At 39.1% G+C, this 27,439-nt stretch overlaps 1 protein-coding gene and 1 non-coding gene across 12 annotated transcripts in view; one reads left to right on the top strand and one right to left on the bottom strand.

The window, feature by feature from the left end:
- RAD51B (RAD51 paralog B) overlaps window positions 1–27,439 on the bottom strand; it is a 538,718-nt gene that overhangs the window by 209,829 nt on the left and 301,450 nt on the right. The window lies entirely within an intron of this gene.
- On the top strand, window positions 6,956–7,063 carry LOC119239590 (U6 spliceosomal RNA). Its single transcript, XR_005123876.1, has one exon. It is a non-coding gene; the product is annotated as a U6 spliceosomal RNA (small nuclear RNA).

The raw sequence follows: 27,439 nt of genomic DNA, 5'->3' as shown, positions 1-27,439 counted from the left end.
CTGACAACCACCTTCTTTATATGCACAGACCCAAGAGAGTCAGATACACTTTCAAAGCACATGGAGGTGAACACCACCTCTGCCTCACTGTTCAGAGTTTAATATTGACCTTGGACACTTCTGGTTTGAAACTTCAAAATTTAAGTTATCAAGGCTCTAAATCAGACCAATAGTATGGGATTTGAACCCTACTGAAATTGTGAGAGCAGGAATTTACGTTTTGGGAATAAGTGTGTAAGATCAAAAGTCTCTTTGGAAACACAACTTCTCAACTGCCTCTGTTTCTGTCCTTTTTGATAGGCAATAGGAAAAGACAAATGGAGTAACTCTGGTTGTACAATTTGAATGCAATATTTGAGGCTGGCATCTGTGCTTGGGAACCTCTGATGGAAAGCTGATTTGAGAGAAGAACATTAAGAAGTGTCACACTCTAGAAAATCACAACAATGCCATAAAATGTGAACACTGGGCTCCAGGTAGGAATCTGCGTGACCACAGCCAGAAGTCTATGTGCCTCAGAACTTAGCAGCAGCGTTAGTTCCCCAATTGGTAAGGGGAGACAGGTACTTGGTTTGTAAAGCCTTCCAGTGAGAACTGGAAGTATTAAATTTATACCCACTTAATTTGCTGGAACCCATCCTGACTGGGTGGATGTAAGTGGGATTAAGGACTGAACCTGACTGGTCTATAGAAACTAGGGGAGACAATGAGGACACAGGTCATGGCTGTGCCTAGGTGTTTTCATCTTGGTGCCAATCGGCACATCTCAGCTATTTTGTTAGGACATTTCTAACTCCTCCTTCTAAGGGGAAGATCATAAGCCTTTCATGCCACCCTCATTCATCTACCCAAATGTTAGGAGATTATTTTCTTTATGTGGTATACTGATTAATTGCCAAGGCAACACCTGTGCATCTCCTTTTTTGCTCTGGGAAGCATTCTAGGAAATCCATGTATAAGACTGCCCTGAGATCACCCACCCGGTAGTTTGGAATGCAGTGTGACCAAAGGCATTTCCAGAGAGCTCACAGGGCACAATGGCCATGCATGGGTGGATTTGCTGGATGGATTAGACAAACCAACCGCAACCTTTGCATCCTTTGTTTTTATTCCTTCCAGTAGATTGGTCTTGTTACCAATACTGATGCCAAGACTAGCAATTGCTTGCGACAAAGAATTGTTGTTAACCCCTAGCCCCTGTTTCATTCACCCTAATTATTCTCTAACAATAGAAGGGCTTTAAAAAGCCTCCAACTGCCCAGCAGACACTATGGGCCAGAGGAATCACTGAACACAAGCAGCCTATCAATAAAAGACAATACTGAAGCAACTTCTGTCTGGGTATTTGCCCTATCTTCTGAGACAATGGGAAAGAGAGCTCAGGGAATAAAAAGGAAGTCCTGCCCTACAGATCTTTTGTTTGTCTGCCTGTGCTGTATCTGTCCCAAGTTCTTGGGCATATCCTTTACCACTCCCAATACAGGAAAAAGCCTCAACTTCCTAGGAAATGCAGCTTCTATGGTTTTGATGCATTTCTACTATAGCCAATTAGACTTCAGTAAAAATATTTTTTTCTTTCCTAAGGTTAAGTCACATTTTATATAGCAGAGATACGGACTACTAGACTAATTCATAGCAATAACAATAGCATAAATACTGGTTTGCATAACATGTTAGATGGCAGCACAGAGCTCACCAACACATCAGCATTTTATTTTGTTTGCATTAAACAGGTATCAATGACAGAGCAACTAAACAGAAAAGCAACAGATTGGGAGCAGGACATTATAAGGAGATATATTACAGAAAATGAAATTGATAAAATAATCCTGGAAGTTTCCAAACTGGGAAAATGTAAATTCAGCACAAAATTAAATGAGAGTAAGTCTCTACATCGATTGATTACAATCAACATATAATTTGACTAGGATGTGCCCATGATGATGAAATGCTAGCAGAAATGAAAGGTTAGTTGTTTCAAACAGTCAGATTTTCAGTCCTGTGTTTAAGGGGAACACACCAACATAGCCAATCAAAATTCAAAAATATACAGTATGAAGGGGATTCATCATAGTCTATTTGAGTTATCAAGGAGTATGTGTCTACATATAATGAAGATGCCCTTAAAATACCCTTAAATGTGCAGTGTGTCAATTACCACAGATCAATTGAAGCAATGAAACTAAGGTTCCAAAGCATATCCACAGCAGAGCTATAAATAAGTGAACAAAAAAAAGAAGAAGAAGAAAAAGGCTGGACTAAAAGAAAATTGACTAGTTCTAGATCCCAGAAAATGCAAAATAATACCAGCCATGACAATAGTGATTTTAATCAATAATTCTTACATGTTAGATGACTTAACCAAAAGATAAACAATTAGAATATAAAATAACATGCAGACAGTTGCTTTTTGCCTACAGGTTTTCTAATATGAGGAAATTTACAATAGGAAAACATTTAAATAATGCTTTACAAAAAGAAAAAAAGAAATTTTAATTTACTGGAATTTGCTAAGGCTAAACCGTGATCTTGAAGATTTGTCACTAACAAAACACAACCATGATAATTCTAGGCAAGTTTTTAGTACATTTCCAAAAATTATAATACAAATAATTATGGCTACAAAAAAAAAGAAAGTAATGCCACTGATTATTATATGTGAATCAAAGCCATGAGTGATTTGAAATCAACAAATATTGGTTTCTTTAAAATTTCTAATATAACTAGTACCAGCTTTTGGATGTATATTAATTCTGAAGACCAAGTCTTAATAATTGGATGATAATGCATGAGTTACCACTCTTTATGGTTTTATTGTTAATATGCTAAATACTAAAACACGTGTCTGAAGGCCCCTTTCAAGGAAGGATTTGCTGTCCAGCTCTAGGGAGTATGCTCAGCAGATAGCCTCCAGCATGAGCTCCTTCAGCTTCAGCTCAGTTTTAGAGGAACTCCTTGCTGAAGGTCATGGCCTTCCAGAAGTGGGTCATATCCCTTAACTAAGAGGCATAGTGAGGGAGGGAGTAGGGAAAAAGTTAGCAACAAGTTCTAGAGTGAACCTGATTTTAAACGATAACACTAGCTCTTTACTAACGGGAAATTTTTAATTTTAAAATTTTTATTTATTCTATTATAGAAGTTGCCTCTGGGTTGGGTACCAAAGTTCAATTCTTCCCTCTCCTCAATCTTGTTCATTCTCTTCCTTTCACAAGTTTTGATCCCTAGGAAACATCTTGTACTCCCAAAGTTCACTCAGTACCTGCTTTTGCAGAACCCAACCTGAGACACTTAGCAATTCAATAATTCATCCATTTATTCAACATCCAACAACTAAGCATTTACTGCGTGTTAAGCCCTGTTCCAGATATTGGAGACAGAGTGGCGAAGAAATCTCTGTTCTTGCTGGGCTATAATTCTAGCAGGAGGAAACAGACAACAAATAAACAAATAAGTAAATGTGATCAACTGAAACAGAAGAATATAAAATCCAGCAATTGGGGTAGATAATAAATGGAGCGGGTGGGAATCAAGAGTGCTACATTATCTGGGGAACTCAGGGAAGTCTCTCTGTATGACTTTCTAGCCAAGACTTGAATGATGAGACACACTAGTCATGTGAAACTCATGAGAGCATTCCTGGAAAGTGTCCGGACAGTTGTACACGCAAGTGTCCCAAGGCAGGAATAAGCTTGGCCCTCTGAAGGGACAGCAAGAAGACCAGTGCAGTTGAAGACCAGAAGATGAAGTTATGAAGGTAAGAATAAGCTCACACATCTTCTCTACTGGACACTTAGTAATTTGGGGGATAGACTACATTTTACCCCTCAGCTCAGACAACCTGACCTCAAATCCTAACTAGGCAATCTTGAACAAGTTACTAATGTCTCTGACCTGTAGTTTACATTGACAACACACTGATAATAATATTGGGTTGTTGGAAAAGTCATAATGTATTTTTTCTGTGTTTTTAAGCAAAAATGAGTCACGACTTTTCCATCAACCCAATATCGACCTCATATTGTTGTTGTGAGTTTTAGGGAGATATTGTGAAAAGTATCTACTTAGTATGAGTCCTAATACTTAGGATGGGCTCAGGAAGTCATAGCTGTAATTATTTTTAACCCTAGAAAATTAGCACAGTTTCTAACACTCAGAAAGTGGATGTTGATGAAAAAAGGCAAAAATCCTGATTGCATATACACTCTACCTTCCTCTGTTTAAACATCAGAAGAAACTATAAAATTCAAACTGAGGGGATGAAAGAGGGCTTCATTATTTATTCAACAAATATTCATCAAGCATTGACATGTAAAAAAGAGGGGCTTCCTACTTTCATGGGCCTTTCAGCCTAGAGGGGGACAGAGGACATCGTCATTAGATGTCCATCTTGGGGAATCTGTGACAGGTGCCATCTAAGTACAGATTATCCGGGAGTTTATGATTGGGGTCACCTCCAACCACTGCTTCCTAGTGAGGATGGTTAGGCATGGGTTGGTAGCTTGAAGAGTGATGGGATTTTTAAAGAGCAAAGATGACAAAATAGTTCATTCTGGGCAAAGAGGATGGACTAAGTCAAGTGTAACGTGAGGAAAGTAAATCTTTAGGGAATGATGACTAGTCCAGACTGGCTGGGGATATGTGTTTAGGCTGAGAGCAAGAGATGGATCTGGAAAGGGTAGTGTGGATTAATCTGGAAGAACTGCAGATGCCAAGGCACAGGGAGCAGGAACCAAAAGCTTCTGAGCTTGAATGGTCATGCTGAGACAAATTAATCTGGCAGCTGTCTACCGGGTTAACTCAAGTCGGGTGAGACAGGGCAGGAATTGCCAGGCCATGTAATCCTAATAATAACCAAATCAGTGTCATCAGATAAGGAAAATGAAGCAGTAAGTGCCCAAGGCCACACAGTTCAGAAGTTCTGGCAGTGGGGTACAAACTCAGTCTGATTCTAGAATTCATGAAGAAAGGAACATGATTGGGGTATGGGATGCATGTGATGGTCTTATGAATTGTAGGGGAAACACAGGAGCTAGACTACCTAGGGTGGAAGTAGGGGGAAGGGGGAACAGAAACAATATGTTGTTTTAAAAAATAACCTGAAAACTAAAAACTTTAAATTCAACCAAATCAAAACAAACCCTGGAAGTCTGACTGTAGAACTGTGGTTGGGGGAAGGAGGGTGGGGGTATGAGCAAAGGGTGGAGGTGGCCCAATGAAAGGTGGTAGAGGATTATGAATGCTCTGGTGATGGGTGGATGGTCGTGGTTTTATAACATACACTTGAGGAGGGGTGAACCTATAACCCTAAAATATATACACTATCCATGATACTACAAATGGCATGAGTTTATCTTTTTCGTTGTTGAGTAGTATTCCATTGTACATCTATACCACATCTTCTCAATCCATTCATTTGTTTTGGGACACTTAGGTTGTTTTCATATCTTAGCTATTGTAAATAGTACTGCAATAAGCATAGGAGTATAGGTTTACTTTTTGATTAGCATTTTTGTATTCTTTGGGTAAATTACTAGGAGTGGAATAGATGCATCACATGATAGATACATTTCTAGTGTTTTGAGGAACCTCCAAACTGCTTTCCATAGTGGCTGGACAAGTTTATATTCCTATCAGCAGTGTAAGAGGGTTCCTTCTCCATACCCTCACCAGAATTTGTTGTTTCTATTTTTGTACTTTTTTTCCAATATGGGCCATTCTACCTGTGTGAGGTAGTAGTATCTCATTGTGGTTTTGGTTTGCATTTCCCTGATAATAAGTGATAATACACATTTTTTTTTCATATGCCTGTTGGTCATTTGCATTTTCTTCTTAGCACTTCAGCCCTTTTTTTAAAAAAAAATTATTTATTTATGCATACAAGAGCTGGGGTACAGGCCAGAGGTGTGGTGGGGATGAAAGGATTCACCGGAGACAGAGTAGGGAACAGAATAGGAAGATTGATCAGAGTACACTGCTGAGGGGAGCAGTGGGCAAGTCAGGAGAGGTCTGCCAAGTCATGTGGGTTGCTCTCTGGCAGGGGATCAGATCAGAGGCTGCTGACAGCTTCATAGGTTGTGTCTTAACCCTTGCACCGCCAGAGAGGCCCACATCTGCCCATTTTTTGATTGGGTTTTGATTTTTGTTGAACTGTGTGAGCTCTGTTTTTGTTGAATTGTATTGAATCTCAATATCAACCCCTTACCAGATATATGGTATGCAAATATTTTCTCCCATTCAGTGGGATGTTTCTTCATTTAGTCATTTCTCTTTTGCCTTACAAAAGTTTTTCAGTTTGATGTAGCCTAGCTCTTTATATTTTCCTCACTTCTGGAGAAAACTTCTGAAAGGTGTTTCAGAAGTTTATGTTATGAAGTGTTTTGCCTGTCTTCTTCTATCTATCTTATGGTTTCAGGTCTTACATCCAAGTCTTTCATCCATTTTGAGTTGATTTTTGTGCATGTGGCAATCCAATTTTCCCAGCACAATTTATTGAAGAAACTTTCCTTGTTCCAGTGTATATTCTTTGTTCCTTTGTCATAGATTAGTTGACTATATATGCATGACTTTATTTCTATGCAGTCAATTCTATTCCATTGGTCTGCATGTTTGTTTTTGTCCCTGTACCATGCTGTTTTAATTATTGTAGTACAGTTTGAAGTCTGGAAGTGTAGTACCCCCATTATTTTCCTTTCCAGTCAGGAAAGCTTTGGCTATTGGGGTCTTTTGTGATTCCATATGAATTTCAGCAATATGTGTTCCATTTCTTTGAAGAATGCTGGTTTGAAAGAGCATTGGCAGGATTACATGGATGGTTGTGAGGTCTCTGGCCATTCTGGCACCCTCCCTGAAGTAGGTCTGGGGTCTCAACAGTCTGAGCAGGCAATGGTGAGGTCTCAGAGAGAGTAGCAAGACCTCTGCTGCTCTTGCCAGCCTGTTTAAAATCTAAATGGAATTTGTGCTCAACTCAGCAGCACATATACTAAAATTGGAGTGATACAAAGAAAATTAGCATGGTCCCTGTAGCAAGGATGACATTTGAATTAGTGAAGTGTTCCATATTTAAAAATAAATAAATAGAACCAATATTTATTAGACTTAGATTTCACCAAAATGATGAAAATCAAATATTTTATTATGATATCATAATTGACAATTTGAGAGCATAAACATTCTTTTCTCACAACAAATAAAGAAAGCAGAAAAAAGGAGAAAACAAAGAGTGTTTGAGGCTAAGATTAACCCAGAGTAGCTTCTCATGAGAGGGAAGAACATGCAATTTGGGTTTGTCGATGTATCAGAGCCAGATTTGACAGGAAAGACAAGAAGACATCATATAATAGACTCTGGAAAGTATCTGGGATTAAAACCATGCAAACACAAAAACAGTTACTGGCTAATAGAAGAAACGACAATCATTCAAAGATGGTGAGCCCACTGGAATTGCTTCTCTCAGCACATCACACATATGCATTGGTCACTTTAATGATATACATAAAGTACCCAGCACAGACGTTGAGGCAAAGCAAATGCTAATTCCTTTCCTTTCCCTTCGCAACTTCTTCCCATCCTAGCCAACAAAAAGGTATGTTAACCTTTCCTTCTCTGAGAGCCTGAGTTGAAGAAACACAAACTAGTTCTATAAATCTTCAGAAAGATAAACATCAAAGCAAGTTTCCAGGGGTTGAAGTCCTTGAGTTCTGGTATGACAACAAGCTGGGATGGGTATGAGAATAGAACCTACTTCCTTGAGAAGTGAACAAGGGCAGGGATATGAACAAATGTCAGGCAGCAGGAAAATAAGAAACCTTTTGTCTTCTGGACACCTTATCTTATTCCACTAGTGACTCACCATTAAGAGCAAGATCCTGTGCCAGCTGAAAGCTCTAACTTCTTTAAATAAATCATCTTTTATCACCATTTTACCTCCTAGCAAATTATGAACTTCTAATGAAAGATTAGGTGGCCTCCCTGGTGGTGCAGGTGGTTGAGCACAGCGCTGTGAGGCTGTCCGCAGCCTCTGCAGTGCCAGTTCAATCCCCGCTGACCATGGAGATGCCCACATGGCGCAGCAGACCTCTCCTGTCTCGCCTGCTCCTCCCCTCAGCAGTGTATTTCGTCAGTCTGCCTGTTCTGTTCCCCGCTCTGTCTCTGGTGAATCCTCTCGCCCTCCCGCACATCTGGCCTGTACCCAGGTTTTTGTGTAAATAAATCTTTTTTTTTTTAAAGAGAAAGATTAAGCAAGTAAAGTATTAATTATATACAGGCTGTAGTAAAATTCACAGGTCACTCACATGAGCTTTAAGTCATAGTGGCCTGAGGATAAAAGCTTATGCTGCTAGGGGGATACCATCTTCTCTTTCTCTTCACTCTCCCTGACCAGACAATTACCAGAAGTTCCTGTTTATTGTCTGTCCTTCCCTAAGTGGTTGTGTATGGAAGTGTGGAGTTGAGGCTGTTAAAGGCTTCCAGACCCTGGGGTGAAAGGTGATGTTCTAAGTCATTTCACTTAATACAGACGAGGTCTGTTCTGAGATGAAGGAAACTAAAGCCCCCCAGGAGGTCTTTACTATTGTAGATATAACACCCAGGGTAATAAGGGTGCTCTATAAAAGCCACAGCTGCTGATAAAGAAGGGCTGGGAGTTCCTGGACAATTTCAGTGTCACACTTGGTGACTAGATCTCTCTGCCCCAGATGCCTAAGTGGATGTTCTCGTGATCAGACTGTGACCTTCTGGGTAGACAACATAAAAATAAGGACAGTTGTGGGTCAGAACAATGTGGCTAATGTAGTTTTTCTCACACCCACCCTAAGAACTTTCATTTTTCAAAATCACATATTAAATTACACATAGGGTGGCCAAAATGTCTCAATGAAAAACATTGTCAGTAAATACTTAAGGAAACAATGGAACCAAATAATTGAAGTGAGATTTTTGGAACATTTGATAATTGTATCAGATTTTGTTGGGCAAAGAGGCCTCATGTGGTTACATTTGGTGGTTGATGATGATTACTAAGGAGGCTCCAAAGTCTCAAAATTGAATCAGTAGCCCTAGGCTAGTCTGAAAGGATAGGTGGATGGAAGCTAGAAAGACTGAAAGAAGAGAGAGAAATGAACAAAAGTAGAAAAGAGTGACTTGAAGAAAATACATCAAAGCCATATACTAGAGTAAGAAAATTAAAAAAGGAGTAAGGAGAAAATATAGCTTTGTGTAGAGAATTAGAACCTGAGTCTGGAGCTGGGCAATCACTTCCTTTCTAGGAAGGTCAGTTCTCAGGCAGTTTAGGCTGCTATGACAAAGTACCACAGACTGGGTGACTTATAAGCAATAGAAATTTATTCCTCATGGTCTGGTTCTGTTGGGCCACCTCTTCAAGGCTGCACACTACAGTGTGCTCATTGCAGCCTCACATTGTGTAAAGATCAAGTGAGCTCTGTGGGGTCTCCTTTATAAGGATACTTAAAGCAGATATAAGTAGTCATTGGGAAGGTGACCTAGCCCCAGTACAACGGACCATCACAATCCATTACAGGTTCCCCCACAGACCTCAGCTCAGCAATATAACACATTGCATGATGTGGGCTGGCTGTCAGAACTGAGACCAAGCTGAGAGTTCCGTTGATGAGTAAGGGTTGGTTAGCATCATTTATCAGTGACACTTCCTTGTAAAAATTAATGAATTCTATTTTTGAAAAAAAAAAGTTCTTTATCAAAACCACAATTAAATGCTATTTTGAGCAACTAGACAAGAAAAAGTGCTAGTGAGGCTGTGGAGAAACTAGAATCCTCATACAGCGATGGCCAGAATGTAGAATGTTGCAGTCACTCTGGAAAACAATTTGGCCAAATGTTAAAACAAAGAGTTAACATCAGACTCAGAAATTCCACTACTAGGTCTATTCCAAAGAGAAATAAAAACATATGTCCCTGCAAAAACATTGTATACAAATGTTCATAACAGCAGTATTTATAATAGCTAAAAGTAGAAACAACCCAAATCCATAGAGACAGAAAGTAGATTGGTGGTTGCCTAGGGGTGGAGGAGGAGGGAGGCGTGTAGAGAGTGACTGCCAATGGATACAGGATTTCTTTTCGGGTGAAAATGTTCTAAAATTCTACAGTGGCGATATCAATAGTTGCGCAATTCTGTGTATAATAGTAAAATACTGAATTGTACCTTAAATGGGTGGATTTTATGGTATCTGAATTAAATCTTAATAAAGCTGTTAATAATGTGTCTGAAACCTCCTGCTAATTTGTAAGTGTTCTAAGTAACTCTGCTACTAGAGCCCACAAAAGCCTATAGAGACAAGACACCTAGCATATATGGGGAGGGGGCTCAGGAGTCAGACAAATAGGGAGTGAGAGACTTGGGCAAATGGGAGAGGTTGGCCCACTCTGAAGGGGAGAGCAACTATTGAGGAGTAATCAATTGCCACCCCAGGAGAATGTAGCCTGGTGTTGCCAGGCTTCTAGTTGTCAAGAACAGTCAGAAACATGGATTTTTATATAGTACATCTCAATTTTTTAACACCAATATCAAATTCTTATTATCGTGAAGACATCATTGGGAGAGTTAAGTAAAATATGTCTGGGTCCCATTGCCAGCTTGTGATCTTGGATCAATGTATACACCTTTCCTTTGCCATTAGTAAAGGAGATTGCAATCAAGGAGTTCTGAGGCTTTTTTATACGTTAACTAATATTTACAACTGGCAAAGCCCAATGTTGAAAATATTTATCTTAGCCCTCTTATGGTCTAAGCACAAGGAGTTACAGGCAGTGCGAAAGAAGATTGTAAGTCAGGGTGAGCAATTATCTTCATAAGCAGCAAGCGTGGCATCTGGGAGGGGGTGGCTCCAGCAGTGTGTGCAGGACAGTGCATCTGGTGTTAAGGCCAGGCCCCAGTTCTAGTCCACTGCTGAGCCCCAGCTTGTGATACTTAAAACTGCCTCGGGACTATCTGAATTCATTTATTTTTTCATTGCTTCAGTGAACAGCAGGAGGAAACAGACTCATAGCTTCTCAATGCACTTATGAGCTTCGGTTCAAGATGCGGCTCATTCTCCCAGAGTCAGGAGGGAATAGACACTTGAATCCAGGTGTTCTGTGTGCTGGAAAAGATTGAAATCCCTGAGTTGGCTCAAAAGCAGAAACATTTTTTCCAATAGTTCTCTTCTGAGGCAACTTCCCAGGACAGGGAGTTTTGAGGCAGATACATCACAGCTCACATAATTGAAATAGCAGGTGAATGGGGGGTGGGGGGTGGGGTGGCTGATTTGATGAAAGGTCAAAAAGTGTCCTTGAAAATGAGCAAGGACTGTAGAATCCATTTGTGTGCTTTCTCAGAAACTTAAGGGACAGATTGTTACAATCAGTTAAGGGGCTGCATACAAATGACACCCCTTTGTGTGGCTCTCTGTAGGTCTCCATAGGGCCAGCATGCTGGAATCCAGGTCAGCCTAGGAAAGCAGAGTGGGAGCATGTGTTTCTCAGTCTCAGAGAATAACTCCCTAATTCCTCACCAAAGCTGCACACAAAGATAACAGCCTAGAAGGGGTCAGTGTCCTGCTAGTCTTTGACTGAGACTTCCAACCTCATTAAAAAAACGCATTAGTCATGTGTAAGAAAAGAACAGAATCCAAAGTGTGGTCTGCCGTAGAAACAACAAACATGGTTGTGCAACAACTAGTTAGAAATTCCTAAACTCTCTCTGTAGAGCATGCATAGATTCCTTGATCCACAATCTGAACAAATTACACTCTCTGTTGTCCTTGGCCCCTTTCTCTCTTAATTCACTGATTAAATCAGTTCCAGGCACTTCAGGTAGCTTTCGAATGACGTCCTTTTGACCCTTACCAGTGCCACAGTTGCCGACTGGACTTTTCTACCTGAAAAGCTATCTCATGTCACAAAATGCCCTCTTCATCCCCAAGATGACTTTTCCTCTGAATGTCCAGTTGAAAATATCATGATCCACCCAGAGACCCAAGTCCCTAACTTGGGAAATCATGCAGACATCAACACCTGTAACCGACCAGTCTTTATAGGCCTATTTTGAATTTTGATCTCAGATCTCTCCCCTCACCTCTTCCCCTGCTATGTACCATTCCTAGACTACACAACAGCTTCTAACGAGTACTTTTTTCCTTTCCACCCTTTTGTCCCACCACACATTATCATTAGCATTCTCTTCCTGAAAATACAGTCAAATGAAATTACTCTCTTTCTTAAAAGCCTCCATAAGTTCCTCCAGTACTTACAGGATAATACCTTAGCGAGCTATACAAGGTCAGCCACAATCATATCTCAGTTTAAATTGTTTGGGCCCATTTTTTTCTTTTTTTTGCCACAACCCATAAAAACAATCTTATTCTACCCTGAACTCACTGTGCTCTGTCACACTTCTTTGCATTGACACGTGCTTTCCCTCTATGGCTGACATTCCTCCCACCTTTGTCAATCTAAAAATTTTCTACGTATGCCTGAAATTCCAATTTGAATGTTTCCTTCATAGAAATGTTGGCTGCTTTTGTGCTTTCCCAAGCATTTCATTTATACCAATGACAAAGCACTAACACAAGGTAAAACTTAAATCTGGGGTGATATTTTATTCACAACTTTATCTCCAAGGATTAGTACACTCTGGTACCTAACAAATGCCTGTGAAGTGAATGAACAAACCAGGAGTTTAAAACAGACAAATAATATGGTCAATATATATGACTTTGGCTTAAACATCTAGAGTTGAACTTTCGGTCCTGTGGCTGACAATAAGTTCTATGTGTGGCTGCTGTTGCTATTATTTTTAGGGGGTGATGATTCTGACTCATAGTCCATATAAATAGATATAAAAATAAGTTGTCATAATAGAATTCTACTATCTAATAAATGGTCTATAATACCGCATCTTAGTGTGAGAAATGAAAATACCCACACATACCCAAGTTTTCTAATACACATGAAAATATCCCACTTCCAACACATGAATGAGCAAGTGGTCTTTGGCCATAGTCCACATGCTAGCATCTGAGGATAGTGTGCTTATTTGGCAACATCTTCTAGGTTTTTTTATAGATGCACATCAAGCCAACTTATCTGACTTCCTTGATCTATATGGCCCATCCAGTACCTACAGCTATATTATCTAGAGGCCTGAATGAGTAAGAAGAAGAAAATGATTAATCAACTTGGAAAGATTTGAAAGCTGGAAGACAGCCATCCTGTGAGTAAAACCTTGGAGCTGTGGAATTGCAGCCATTGGAAAGTTAGGGGATTTCCATGGTTGGAAACATTTGGCCGGTTTGTCATGGTCCTCTGACCTTGCAATAAAGACAGAACAAACCGAGCAGGGTGATTTACCTCTGACAATATCCTATGTCTGCTGCCTTTGGCTGTTCATTCTGACTTGACAAAACCAAAGTTATTCCCTCTGAGCCTTATGACTTGGAACCTGGCTCAGAAAATTCCCTCTGCTTTTTCCTCCCAATGGATATTATTCTCAGTCTTTGGCTTCAATTTTGTGTATAGTGAAGCTTAAATTAGAAGTGTATGTAAAGCACCTAGCACAGTACTTGGCAAACAATGGGTGGGCTGGCTCATTTGTTAGGCCAGATTAGTTTCCCACCACTCAGGGTTTGTAGCACCATCTTGCCTTTCTTTTTTGACAGTTAACCTGGCAGCAGTCAGAATCTCTTACCACAGTTACTCATTTCATCTATTCAAATTCTTTTCCTTGGGGAATTGATTTCTGAAGTAACATTCTTTTAAGATACTATTTTAATACTGTCTCATTTATATTTCCCTCAAGCATACTAGACAGTGCCTCTGAGTAGTATAATAGCATGTTCCCCGTTTGTTGTTTAGCATGTAATGTTGTATTGACGCAAGCAGAGCTCCTTGAATTTCTATTTTTCTCTATCAGTATGACTCTACTTTCATTTTCTTGTCCTTTCTCATTATGTATACTGCCCTCTTCTCTCTTTCATTTAAACATATGAATCACCAGGATTTGTTACCATTTATTGCCATCTTTTTCCTGGTTCTGCTGCAGTTCTATCACTGCACCCGTAAACATCCTTTGTGTGGGCTGTCAATAATGTGCCAACAGGATCTACTAAAGCCCAATTACTTATTGGTCTCTCATCCCCATTTCTCTCTTTAATATCATCTGTTTCCCTTAAGTAACTTCTTAGGACCTCATCCATTAACTTAATAAAGAAGTTAATTGAGGCAAAGCTTCCTGCTATTCTCTTCCCTATCATAAAAAAACCCAAGTATCTCTCCATTTGGCACACTAGTTGTTTGAACACTGTCACAATATCCTGTGTACACACAAACATATATGTGTAAACTTTCATTGACAGGATTCTTAGCTATTGATTCATGGATCACAAGACGCAGGTTGAGCAATGATAGCTGCTGCTTCTCACTGTGCTGGCATGGAGAGAGGACCCTGAAGATTTTGACTTTTGGCCCACAGGTCAGTAAACACACTGGGGATTAACAGTGAATAGAGAAGTTTGCGAGTAGAGGACTACAATGCTGATTTGAAGTAGGAGAAAGGAAGAAAATTTTAGAAAAGGAATAGAAGTTATGGAATGAAAAGGAAATTTTCCATGTAAGGAAATGGAAGGAAGAAATGAAATAGAGTTAGAGAGAAAACACAGATTAGAGGGAGTAAAGTGGAGAGATATAAAAGAGAAAGGAATCAGGAGCAAAGGCAAAGAGAGGCGAAAAAGGTGGCATGCAGCTGGTCATCCACTTGAAAAAGAAAGCATGAAGGAAAATATTTAAGAATAAGTAAATACAGATGAGAAAGCATTCCAAATCAATGTGCTGTCCTCATTTTAAAATCCCCTTTGTTACTATAATCTATTATCCACAATATGACTTCTTCTAAATCCCTCAGCCTATAGAAGCAGAAATATCTGTCTTGCTGATTTGTTTGAAGTCACTCTAGTCAAAGACCTCAAAGACTCAAATTCTGTCAATCCACAGAACTCAAAAGCTAGAGAGTAACTAACTGGGATGTTCTTCTGACAGTCTACCTCTGATGAATAGCCTTAATTTTGGCCTTCCATATGTGATAATGAGGATGATTGTGATTTTTACCACAAAGACTTTTTAAAGTTCATTTTGCTTCAAGTAATTATAACAACCAAAGATGCCTCTTGCTAATTACTGATTTAGATTCTAAAAGCACAATGGAGGCAAAAGAACATGAAAATTACAGCCAAGCACTCCTGAGCTAGGCTAAGTATCTGTATGGCAAATGCAAAGAAGCAGAAATCCCTGAATAGTCGTCTATTTCTTTGACTATCAGGTTGAATCTATTTCTACCCTGTAGAACTGTATGGCTTTTAAACATTCCTTGCTTTTGGTAGGGGTATGCTGATTTGGCTTTGGGGCAACACCCTGACCTTTATTATGGGCAATGTTGATGGGACAGTCAGTCGAGGTGCTGGGGCTTCCTGTAGATAATAGACTTATAACCTGAGTCAGTCAATCAGACTGTCCTGGGAACTGGAATAATTAGCAGACCAATAAAGATTTTTGTCACAGTAGAGAAAAGCAAGCCAGAGGCATCTTCTATAATGTCACACTCTTGCCTGCACTGAGAACGGTCCAGATGTTTTGAATAGTTTATCATCTTGGTTCTATTATTATTTTTTTTAAAGATTTTATTTTTATTTATACATACAAGAGCTGGGGTGTAGGCCAGAGGTGTGTGTTTGGGGGGGCAGGGGGTAAGAGGATTCACCAGAGACAGAGTGGGGAGCAGAACAGGTGGATTGACTGATATGCACTGCTGAGGGAGGCAGTAGGCAAGACAAGAGAGGTCTACTGCACCATGTGGGTTACCTCCCTGGCTGGAGATTGAACACGTGCTGCAGTAGCTGCCAATAGCCTTACAGTGATGACACTTAACCCCCCTAGGCCACCAGGGAGGCCCCCATCATCTTAGTTCTTAATGTGTACTATTGTAAAATGCAATGTGTTGCTTATCTCATCCACAAAGGCCCCTCCAGGAAAGAGTTTTATAAGAAATCTTAAGTGTCAAGAACTCCATAGGTGGGCCAAGAATTAAGCCCACACAATCAAGGTTCTCCAGCTCATGGTCATTATACCATATTAGCTTCATCAACATGGCAACTGTAAGTCAAAATGAAAGATTTAAATATATAAAATTTAATGTAAGAAAAAGTAATTACTTATGAGCTGTCTGTAGAAGTTTGTTTACAAATGAACTTTTAACTTATTAACTTTCAAAAATATAAAGCCATGTCTCTGTCAACTTAACACATCAGCAAAAGATGATATTAGCTGTTGCATGAAAAGTATCGTTTTGAGCTTAGGAACAAGTAGACTTTGGAAGCTATCTGTATGTAGGTTAAGAACTACAGTAATATTTTTAGAGAACACTAGGCTTTACTCCTAAACTTGCTAATTTCTAGGTCTCCAGATGAGTTTTTGAGAAAATATACTTTATTATCCATTTATTACAGTCTACAGAAGGGAACAAGAGCTGACTAGAAGGAAACTTAGCAATCATATAGATTGAAGTCCATCATTGTGCAAAAGTTAAACTGCATGTGAGAGTTGGTCAAGAAAGTTACTTCACATAATCATGCAGCTGGTCAGTGGCCAAGTGAAATCTAGAGCACAGATTATCTGACTCCTATAGAGAATTTTTTCACAATTTCAAGTGTTTTAAGAGAAACCTGCTTTTAAACAGTACTAAATTCCCATTCATTCATTCATTTATTCATTTCATTTAACTAAAATCTATGAAACATGCCTGATATGTCAGTTGTTATAGGTAGACCCAAAGTGATAAACAGAACTAAATTCCTTAAAAAAAAAAAAATCAAGGTCAGCATCTAAAAATAAACCTCTCAGGGTTTTAGTACATTTTCAAAGTGTAGAAAAGGTAAGAAAATTGATGCAAGATATAAAATAATATTTTACAATCCTAATAACAATAATGATTCAACATCAATTAAGCAATATGAATTGTTTTGCCAGAAGACCTAGCAACCATACCTAGGAACACAACAGACATTATGACCTCTATCCCTGGCCTACAGGTAAGACCTTTTGCCTTGGCTAGCACAGTGAAAAAAGAACTATGGTGAAAACGATCATGGGCCTTGTGTTTTGGAACTAAAGAAGTCAAGGTTTAGATTCTGGCTCTGCCATTTAATAGGTTATGATCTTGGATAAGGTCACCCTCCCTTAGTCTTACTGTTTTCATCTCTAAAATGGGGATGAAATCACTTAGATGGTTATTGTAAAAATTAAACATAATGTATACAAATCATTATAACCCAATGCTGGCACAAAATAGGCTCTTAACACATAACAATCATCATTACTATCACTAATAATAATAATGATAACAATAATAATAAATGGCATAATAATGATCTGTAGAACAATTCCATAGGAACAAAACTACATACATGAATGCCTAGCAGATGTTTCTAAACCTTTAAATAGGGCCTCCCTGGTGGCGCAGGCGGTTGAGCACCGCACTGTGAGGCTGTCTGCAGCCTCTGCAGCGCAGGTTCAATCCCGGCTGTCCAGCAAGAGTCCCACATAGTGCAGCAGACCTCTCTTGTCTCACCCGCTGCTCCCCTCAGCAGTTGTATTTCGTCAGTCTGCCTGTTCTGTTTCCCACGCTGTCTCTGGTGAAACCTCTCACCTTCCCACGCATCTGGCCTGTACCCTGGTTCTTGTGTAAATAAATAAATCTTTAAAAAACAAAAAACCTTTAAACAGACACGCCCACCATACCCCAAGGAACACTTTCTCCAATTAAAGGGTAGAGCAGGGACTTGAACTTAGGTTGGTCAAAAGACAGAACATGAACACATCACCACTCTACACACTGTCTCCAAACAAAAATGCACCTAGTTTACTAACCTTCAGGAAAAAAGGACAATTTTAACTGATAGGACTTGAAAGTTTGCTCAGAACTAGGTTGAAGGGACCATCAGTAAGGAGGGTAAGAGTAGCTTGCTATCTTGGAATTAAAAAACACTAAAACTTACTGAGTTCTAACACATATTGCTTTCTTAGTAATAATCATAGCTTCATTTGTATTGTATGTTCAATTCCAGTAACAATAATGATTCAAATGCTAAATGACAAGCCCTTGAGGTAGAGACCAGGATTACCCTGTTTCCCAGAAGGCTTAAGTAACTTATCTAAGATGAACAGCTAGTAAGTGGCAGAGTAGAGAGTTGAACTCAGGGAGTATTCAGACTGAATGATTGGCTACAGCCCTGGGACCAAAGGGGACAGATGGGGACCATTTCTAGGATCCAGAACCTATGTCTGGGACTTGGGAAAGTTCTGCCTATGTCTAGTCATGCTGGGGTCCATATCAGAAGGCTTGGGGAGAGAGAAAGGGAGAGGGGACTGTAAAAGAAAAGCAGGCAAAGCCTTGAAGGACATATGTATCTACCTCGCATCATTCTGCCTCTGAAACAGATGTGGGACATGGCCATATTATTGAAGGTATCTACCTAACTGGAAAAATCCAAAAGCTTCTTTCATTACCTTAATTCTTTAAATTTTAATTCTTTGAATAAAAATACTTGAAGGCTCTGTCATAATTCCATTGTGTATGGCCAGCACCTAGCACAGTACCTACCATATTATTAACAATAAATATTTCTGTAAGGAAGAAAAGGGATGTAAAGAATAAGAAAACTAAGAAATGATTCTCAAGTATAATGTCAGAGCATGATAATCAATGTGAGCTTGGAAGTCAGAGACATGGGGTCTACTGAGTTCTGAAACTGGCTGCGAAACTGGCCAGTCACTTAGTCCTTCAGGCCCTGAGTTGGGTGTTCATGGTTCAGCGGTGGAACTGTTACCTGCCAGACCCTGAGCTGGCTCATCTGTAAAATGATAACCTATAGATGAGATATCATGTTAAGGAGTCTTTCTAAATGAATGACCCTGAAGAGGCTTTTAAACTGTGCTTATTGAAAGTGATGCTTTTAAACATTCCAATGGCTTGGCTCTCTCATTTTACAAATGAGAAAACTAAAGCAGAGTGCAGATAATTATAGTATACCCAGGAAAATAATCAACTTCCTTTGACTTTTTTTCTTCTAACCACTTATATTTTTATTATTTAAGTAACACTTTACGATACTGTACATAATTTAGGGGAAGAGATACATACCCATGTGGCGTCCACATCACCACACTACCCCCATCACCAGAGCACCCTTATCCCTTTACCTTAGACCACTGGGCCCCTCCCACCTTTGTTCCCACCCTCCCAGCCCCCTTCTAGAAGCCTCAATTCTGCAGTCATATTTCTAGGGTTTGTTTTGGTTTCATTTTGTTAGTTCTTTCCATTTTTTTCTCTATAGTCCACACATAAGTTTCCTTTCTTCTATATCACATTGCTTCCTGAGTTGATTGGTATAATTGTTTCCCTCTTGCTACCCATGACAAAGTGTTTAAAAATAATAATTCCACAATCTTGATGGCATTCCAGGAATCACCAAATCTACAGCATTGTCTTTGAACATGAGTTCTCTTAAAGTACCCAAAGAGAACAGAAAAAATATTTTTTAACTCCTTATAGATGGAAATTCTACCATATTTCTCAGTATTCTACTCTGTTTTGGCTTGTCAGTAGATACTTCCTTATATAGTTCTCAAATCTAAATACTACAGTTTAAGCCTCTTGTGTTATCCTCAGGTGAGAGGGAAAACACTGATCACTATGTTCTGCTAAGTGTCTTTCTTTACGCAAAGATTGCTATTAAATTGCCCTTTATCCTCCTTTCTTTCCAAGCTGACTAATCCCAGTTTCTTTTAATTCCCTCATAGTACTTTCCCAATCCTTTAATCACCTTTGTGGCTGAGCTCTCAGCCTCTAGACTCACCCCCTACCCGTTAATTACAAATAGAACTGGGTGCAATTTCCAAACATGGCTATGAATGTTGATCATGCTTTGGTTTGTAAGACCACCAGCCTCTTGAATTTAGGCTGCATGTAGATTTTTGCAGCTTCTCTATAGCAAACGTAAACTTAAACTGGCTACCTCCAACTCTCAGCAGCTACTAGAAAGTAGAAAACTACTTTTCTCCAAGCAACTAGGGAGAACCAACTTTAATAAGAGTGCAGTTAAAATGTAAGAAAATAAGGTAGCTGAACAAGAATCTAAAATGTTTATCAAAATGTGAATATAAGTAGGTTTGGGTTTTGTGTATCAATCTTCCTATATTAGTATAGATAATTCGGTGGGATCTAAGGAGTAATGAGTTGGTGAAGCACAATTTATTTATTATGTGTCATCCTTAGAGAGTTTTGCTTCTTTGCATATTTAAAAAGATATTTTCAATATTTTAGGAAAAAAAAACTTTTTCTAAATTGCACATAGTTTGTCTACTTCATTTTTCTTTCACAATCATACTTTTCCCCTCTGTTTCCTATATATGCTGCTGAGGCAAAGAAAGTGACCTTTTACGATGTGTTCTGTTGTTTACATAAAAGATCACAGAAGCATAAAATTAGCAATCTCCTGAGCATATATCAACATCAACTTAGTGAATATTTATCAGACATCTATGATGTACACTCCAGATACTTGAGGGCAGTATAGAATGTGAACACAGCATAATATGAACCTGAAAGTCTTTTAAGTTGTGGAATGAGTAGGATTTTGACTGGTGCTCAAAATAGGAAGGAAATATGCCAAGCAGAAGTGAGGATGAGCAAAGTAAGACAGAACAGAAACACTCATACAGCTAATGAGGCTTTGGCCAATGCAGGGGTTGGGAAAGAACAAATTGGATTCTGGAGAGATGCTATTTTTATAATAATTTTTCCAACTAAAAGTTGTTCTTGAGGAGTCACTGTTTTTGTTTTTTTTTTTTTTCAAAGATTGATTTATTCATACAAGCACTGGGTACAGTCAGAAGCATAGGAGGGTGAGAGAACTCACCAGAGCCAGAGTGGGGAACAGAACAGGTAGACTGATAAAGTACACTGCTGAGGGGAGCAGTGGGAGCTGCAGGAGAGGTCTGAGTGCCATGTGGGACCCTCGCTGGCGGCCGGGGATCGAACCGGCGCTGCAGAGGCTACAGGCAGCTTCGCAGCCCAGCGCTCAACTGCTGTGCCACAAGGGGAGGCCCCATCCAAGTACTGTTAACAGAGTCACACCATTTCAGGGCAATTTCAGGACAAGAAAACAACTAATTAACACAACAGACTGTGCAGGATGGAGACTGCATAAAAGGAGGCAATTTAAAAGGCCAGGGAAACAGAGTCATTTGCTTTTATGGTTTAAATAATTTCACCCTCTATGGTTTCACAATTTTTCTTCATTCCACACCAGGATTGTTTGGTACCACTTGGCAAGCATGGAACTTCTTTGTCTACGCATGTGTGTTTCTCAGAAAGGAGAGCAACAAAAAATGTGGCTGAGGTTGATTTGTAATTTTTTCACTGCGGCTTTGAATCATGGATGATATCAGCTCAGCTACAGAAATTGGATTTGTCAGTTAAGCTCCCTCCCTGCCGGCTAAGTAGCAGAGCATGAAACATAAGCCATAAAGAAACAATGGCAGGGCTTGGGAGTTATTTACTGTTGTTTCCCAAATACGCCTTAATGACAGAATGGAAAATGGTCAACTGGAAATTCAAACTATATTCATAAAGGCCAAAATAATGTCTTAGGGTAGGATTTTTTCTCTTTTATAAAAAAATTCTGAAAATTTGTTAACAAAGGGGAAGGAAAATGGTTGAGAAATGTCTGAAAATGGTTTGGCAGACAGGCGTGTGTGGCTTAACTTGTCAGAAGGAATTAGGAGTTATCATTGGAGAATGCTCCATCCATGTCCTCTAAACAACTACACATGCCTATAGGCCTGCACGATATAAGAATTTCACCAGTAAATTGAGGGAGTGAAAGGACTAGATAGGAGTTTGTGAACTTGAAGGACTTGTGTGAATACTATATGTATATGCTTGCTAACACACACGTGTTTGTGCATATGTTTCAATAAAAAATGAAAAGTTATAGGGAAAATATGCCTATTCATTAGCCATATCCTGGATCAGGCTGTGGGCTAGGCAGGGATAGTAAATAATGAGAAAGGAACCCCACCTTGGAGGCGATCCCAACCAGAAGGAGAAAAAGTAATGTAAACATATCTATTGGGTGAGGGTGGCAAGGAAGAGGGGAGTTCTTACACACCGAAAATTTTGACTTAGGCAACTATGTAGATAATGATTTCTCACTAACCAAGATAAGAAAAATGTGAGAGGTGGTCAGGTTGAAAAGGAAGACCGAGTTCAGGCTCAGGTATTATGAGTTGGAGGTAGCTAGATGATATCTAATAGATTTCTAGTAGATACTCAGACATCTAGGCCTAGAGCTTGAAAGTGGTCTGGAGGTGAGGTCTCAGATTCTTCAGGGAATGGATGGATTCCATAGGCATAAAAGAGAGATCACCCAGAGAGAATATATAGTGAAAAGAGAGAACCAAGGATGTTATCTAGAATGCTGAAATAGAAGTTCAACAAACACTTCCTGGGTAACCATTCTATGTAGTCATTTTAGGAGGTATTTCCAGGAATAGAGACACAAAGACACAAAATTCAACCCTCAAAGAGATTACTCTTATGGGTATGTGAGTGTATTTAAGTGAGACTAACATTTCTTTCTCCATATGAGTGGTATTTCCTCTATACTCAACCCCAAAATTTATTCAAGTGACACAGAAAATATTATTCTGTACTTGTCATGACTTCTCAGTACATTTTTCTCAGTTTTTGTATTTTTTTCCTTAAATTTAGGATTACAAATCATCAATTTTGTCTCTTCCATTAAGATACCAAGCTCCTCAAGCTCACGTGTCACTATACCATCATTTCTTTTTCAAATTCTCAAGACTCTATATGAGAAGAGAAGGTATCACTTTTTGAGCACATAACATATGGCAGGCATTCTTTATAAGGGCTTTAGAGAAGTTATTTCTTTTAAATATCACAACAAGCCTATGAGGTTGGTATCATTACTCCATGATAATGCTGTCAAATGGCATAGCCAAGACACAAACTCAAATTTGTTATGTGTTCACAGAAGTAAATCCACACTCTTTAAAATGTTCTCATGTGACCTATGTATGTCCATTTCTCATAAAGAACAAACAAATGATCACCATCAGAGACAGGAGCGGGGTTGGGGGGGTGGTTAGGTAATAACTGGGGTCTGTCATGAAACATCCTCACCTACCTACTCCTGGGACAACCTCAGGAAACCACTTTAAGAAGTATTCCTCTCTAAGCCAAATAGTGAAGGTTCAAACTTTTGAGGAATAATATCCTGATAAATGAAAGGAGGTTCATTGTTGTATTATCACATGATGAACATATATATTTTTAAAATGGAGTGAGTAGTTTTCTATGAGGTTTGCAGGGTTGGCTCTGGGTCTTTTTTTTTTAGTTTCTAAATAATAACATGATGGGAAATAAAATTAGAGCTTCAAAGAGAACTTATTAAATTGAATAACAAAGAATTAAAATACTAAATAAGAATCAAAACCACAGATTTGACAGAGTATCCCTGAGGAAGGAACAGAGTAGATTATTTGGCATCAAAATAATTTGTTTAAAAATCAAGCAATAGGGCTTCCCTGGTGGTGCAAGGGGTTAAGTCTCAGCACTGTGAAGCTATTAGCAGCCACTGCAGCATGAGTTCGACTTCTCCTATCTCGCCCACTGCTCCTCTCAGCTCCCCTCTGCAGTATAATTCTGTCAATCTGCCTGTTCTGCTCCCCACTCTGTCTCTGGTGAATCCTCTCACATCCCACCCCGCACCTCTGGCCTGCACCCCAGCTCTTATATGCATAAATAAAATACATCTTTAAAAAATAAAATAAAAATCAAGCAATAAGGAACAAAATAGAATGTATCATATGGTGAAATATTCGGTCATAAAAGGTACAAGGTGAGACATAAAAAGGAAGATTATTCAAACATAAAGTGAAATGACTCCATTTATCTGTAAGATTCAGATTTTGCAACTCCATCATCACATCAATCTATTTTAGATTAGTGATTGCCAGCAACTGGGATGGGAAGAAGAAATAAGGAGTTACTTTTTATAAGCACTGGTTTTTGTTGTTTTTTTTTTTTCCCATGAGGTGAGAAAAACATTCTAGATACTCCAGTCACTATATTAAAAGACCACGTAATTATATGATTTAAATGGGTGAACTTTATGGTATGCAAATTAAAGGTCAATTAAAATTACATTAAAAAATCAAGCAAGGCAATGAGATTCATAAGAATGAGTACTTAGGAGTCATAAAAAAATCTTTCTATTAATGAATTGGTCAAGTCACATAGACCACAGCATGAAGATCTGGGATCCAAATGCTTTACATCACATCCACAGAGCTGATTAGACTTGGGAAATAAGGCTTACGTGGAATACTAAAGAGATGGGAATAAGTCTATCTAAAAATCCAAAGTCAAAGGAATTGAGTTAACAATAGTTTCTTCAAGTATATAAGGATTCCTATATACTTGAGAATAATAATCAGCTGTTTTCCATCTTCTCAGTATGAAAAGAGGGAAGAAAGAACTGGGCTCAAAAGATGATATAATGGACTTAGGAAAACACAAAAAGAGTTTCCTTACACTTTATTAAAGGGCAATGTTACTAAAGGAGGCTGGGCTCTTGAAGATCTTTCAAAGGAGGGTAGAGGCTCCAGGAATTTGCAAGAATGTTTTTGAAGCCACTTTTGTGAATCCGTCCTCATACTAGGCTAGCGGATACCCTTTCTATTTTAAGGTAACTGAATGGGATAGAAGGAAAGACACAGAGAGACTAGATAAAGTCTAACCAGGATTATGTTAAAGTAACTTTCTTCAGAATGATTCCAGTAACTCATTCTAATGGGGGGGAAATTATCAAGTTCTCCAGCTGCAAATGAACTTGGAAACTTTGACATACAAGCTTTAGGTGCGCTACCGAAAATACTCCTGTGCTGGGAATTTTAGCTATTTAGATGTCTCCTTTCTCTTCATTGATCTTTTTAGACTTTTGTAGTTTTTCCTTAATTCTGAAAATATCCCTCTGCTGTCAGTCTTATATCTACATACTCCATCTACCAGACTGTAGTGGTTTTCTCGTTGCCTTACTGCCAGACTTTGTGCTTTATTGAATTGCCCCAGCTCCCGGGCCACTCTCCATGATCAATTGTATTTTTTACCACATCACATATACCACATCTAATAGTAACAGGTTTGAATATATATATAAACTCTACCAGCTAGCATCTCTTATCTTTGTACTGAAAAATCCCCAGGTTTTGGATTATGTTGTAAACTATGTTAGTGGCCCACATTGCCAACAGAGATGTATGAATTTTCTTATATAATTAGAGTAAGGCAATTTTCCACAGTTATTAACTACGTGTTTTCCATCTCTAAAGAAAAACCAACATACTAATGTCTTAATCACACAACATTGAAATTTCTGTCTCTTGTTTAATAGAGCGTCAATGTTAATGCCATGTCACTAGCACATACATTCAAGTAATAGCAAAATTAGGTCATCATTTAGAAATTAGCATGCTTTCCAATAAGCACATATTTCTCTAGAGTCCATCCTCAGAGTACCACAAATATTACTCCAGTCACATAGACTGTTATGAAATGCACTGCCGACTGCCAATGACACTTAACAAAAAATAGACATCTCACCTTACTGAAGCCAGAATCAAAGCCAGACCAGAAATGAATCAGGCAATACTGCGAACTTTTTCCTAACCCCTAGTACTAACTTGGAAGTGGTATGGGGGTGGGGGATAACATCAAATAATCTTCACAAGTCAGAACAGAACAGGTCTTAAAATTGGTTTTGGCTCTCTTGCCCCTGGGTCAACTCCTGAAACAGAAGTCAAGCTGTGACTTACAGGCTTATATTAATTTTCCTTATGCTGCTTAATTTTAGTAGCATAGTTTCCACATACTCTAATTTCTTGTTTTCAGTGTTGTACGACATGTCTTGTAAATAGTGTGAAGCTGGTATAACTGTAGAACATTAAAGTTATATCCCCATTAGGTCAATAATCTAAAGACCTGCTACTCACCGATAAGGAATAGTTCTGACCTCTGGGAACTACTGAAAATTATGGAGAAATCCAACAAGGGGCACTTACTCACATGAGACTAACCTTAAACAAGAAGCCCTTGCTAATTTATACAAAGTTGTCCTTTCAAAATTAAGTAAACAAACACTTTCTACTCCAGACCCTGAGTCTTCCATAGCTTCCTCTGTTTTATAAAAATATTCTACATGAGAGCCCAATGCTCTGCACATTTTCCAGGTCCCATTCCGCCACAAAGACTATGAAAATGAGGTGTATATCAAATATAATTTGACCCATAGATGCATAGTCACACCCAGTAAAAAATCTTGTGAATATCACTCCAGGGCAGGAACTGTACATTTTCAATGTTCAGAACAGATCCCAGTAGTATGCTTCGGTGTGCCCACACGTGACTACAGCAGTTCTTGCACTTTGTGTAAGGTCTTGACTCTTATGAGATTGATGGAAGGTGAACCCATTTTCACCTGTCCTGCACAGCCCATCATCTATCACTAACAAAAATACCAATTGTGTTCTTTTTTTTTTTTTAAAGATTTATTTATTTATTAATTTATACAAGCACAGGGTACAGTCAGAAGCACAGGAGGGCGAGAGAATTCACCAGAGCCAGAGTGGGGAGCAGAACAGGCAGAAGGACCAAAGTACACTGCTGAGGGGAGCAGCGGGCGCAGCAGGAGAGGTCTGCACGCCATGTGGGACCCTCGCTGGTGGCCGGGGATCAAACCGGTGCTGCAGAGGTTGCAGGCAGCTTCGCAGCCCAGCGCTCAACCACTGTGCCACCAGGGGAGGCCCCCAATTGTGTTCTTGATCAAGAGATCTTTAACAAAAGATCCTTCTTTGTTAAAGAGCCACAGCCTCTATATTAATCAGCTATGAATGATATATTTTACACTGTGCAAAATTATGCTCTCTGAGATCTCTGTGTTACTGATAACATGAGATTCAAACTGGGGTTTTTAGGGAGGAGGGATGAAGAATGGTCTGAAAGTAGCAATAAGGGAAAGGAAAACACTTAGCCCCCATTCAGGCCTGGTGACAGGAGTCTGTGGGAAACAATGAAACTGCTACACTTCAGAGGGCAGCATGCTCAGGAGAGATGAAAATTTCAGTTAGAATGAGAAGGTTAGAAGGTTTAGAAGGTTTTAGAATGAATTAGATTTAGGAGGTTTCATTTAGAATTAAATGGGATGCTCTAAGAAGAGCTGGGAATACAGGAGATTTTGCTGATACTGATTCTGAATTCTTGGGCACACAGGACATAAGCAGGCATGGCAGA

Source organism: Talpa occidentalis, unplaced genomic scaffold (assembly GCF_014898055.3).
Source record: "Talpa occidentalis isolate TD23 unplaced genomic scaffold, MPIMG_talOcc4v2.1 talOcc4.11, whole genome shotgun sequence".
NCBI lineage: Eukaryota > Metazoa > Chordata > Mammalia > Eulipotyphla > Talpidae > Talpa > Talpa occidentalis.
This window is presented reverse-complemented; position numbering and strand designations above follow the sequence as displayed.